Source organism: Panthera leo, chromosome A1 (assembly GCF_018350215.1).
Source record: "Panthera leo isolate Ple1 chromosome A1, P.leo_Ple1_pat1.1, whole genome shotgun sequence".
NCBI classification, from domain to species: Eukaryota; Metazoa; Chordata; class Mammalia; order Carnivora; family Felidae; genus Panthera; species Panthera leo.
In genome coordinates, this window is record NC_056679.1 from 73,738,910 (window position 1) to 73,740,435 (window position 1,526).

At 37.5% G+C, this 1,526-nt stretch overlaps 1 pseudogene; it reads left to right on the forward strand.

Annotated features, from left to right (window-relative positions):
• The first annotated feature begins 1,145 nt into the window (after positions 1–1,145).
• LOC122202298 lies at positions 1,146–1,244 on the forward strand (annotated as a pseudogene).
• Positions 1,245–1,526: the final 282 nt, after the last annotated feature.

Consider the following 1,526-nt stretch of genomic DNA (forward strand, 5'->3'; position numbering starts at 1 on the left):
AAGTCTAGAGGTAGTTAGAGCCTGGGGAGTAGTCGCAAATGAGGAAAATTGCATATTTTATTTAAAAAAATTTGTATTAATGTTTGTTTTTTTGAGAGAGAGAGAGAGAGAAACAGAGCATGAGGAGGGGAGGGACAGAGAGAGAGAGGGAGACACAGAATCTGAAGCAGGTGCCAGGCTCTGAGCTGTCAGCACAGAGTTCCACGTGGAGCTTGAACTTGTGAACCATGAGATCATGACCTGAGCCAAGAAGTAGGACGCTTAACCAACTGAGCCACCCAGGCACCCTGAAAGCTTGCATATTTTCAAGATCAACTGTGTGTATGCATGAACAAGTGTTTCTGTGTATGTTTTGCATAACCTAATTTATATTTTACACCTTTAATGCGTTCCCGTTTATGAATATTTCATTAGGAGCATTACCTGGTTATTTTATTTTTGTGCATTCACTAAGAATAATTAAGCCTTTATTTTATCTTGAATTCCACCCTGTGACAGAGACCAAGTTTTAACATCTGATAAAAACAAACAACTCCACGTGCAGCCAGAGAGACCTGAGGACTTTACAAGGTTCTGTTTGGCTGAAATGCTTCATGGTCAATTGGCTGGGCTATTAGAGGATGGAGTACTTTCAGTTATGGGTTATGATGACCATCACATCGTGGTCATGTGTCACATCATGAAGTGAAGTAACAATGCACACATTTTATATGTTATACGGAAATGTCATTTGTTTCAATCAAATATTTGACATAGTCTAATGCAACAGATTCTTTGAAAAAAAATGCCTAGAGAGATGTTTTCTGATGTTTTTTAAAAAAAAACTCTGAACATAAGACCATCAATATATGAATTATACTTGTATGAGTCACAACGATGGATTGTCCTAGACAACGGGTGGTGAGGGAAATTACTGAGATTTACTAAAATTCCAGCACAAATTATTTGACTTTTCTTTGCCTCCAAAGTAATGGCCTTGGAAAGGCCCAAATAAGAAGGGTTTTCCTCTGGTAACTAGTTCAGAAAGAACGTCAGTGTTTTTTAAATTAAGGTATGATTGTCACATTCATAATTTTGTTAACATTATTCATTAACTCAGAACAGTCTTTCTTACTCTCCTTTCATCTTAATGTTAATTTATTTTTAAGACTATACTTTCAGGGATCATTTCTATAGTTCATTACTAGAGAAGTTTCTCTGAATGTTTAATGTTGATTTATTTTTGAGAGAGAGAGAGAGGGAGACACAAATCCAAAGCAGGCTCCAAGCTCTGAGCTGTCAGCACAGAGCCTGACACTAGGCTCGAACTCACAACAGCAAGATCATGACCTGAGCCAAAGTCGATCGCTTAACCGATTGAGCCACCCAGGTGGCCCATTCCTCTCCTTTAAAAAAAACAAAAACAAAATGAAAGAAAACAAAGCAAAAACTGTTATTCACAGGGTAAAGCATTGAACACGTGAACAAAATAATAAACCAAAAACAAACACTTTGCATGTTTCCGTGGTATTTTTTCACGTGCGTGT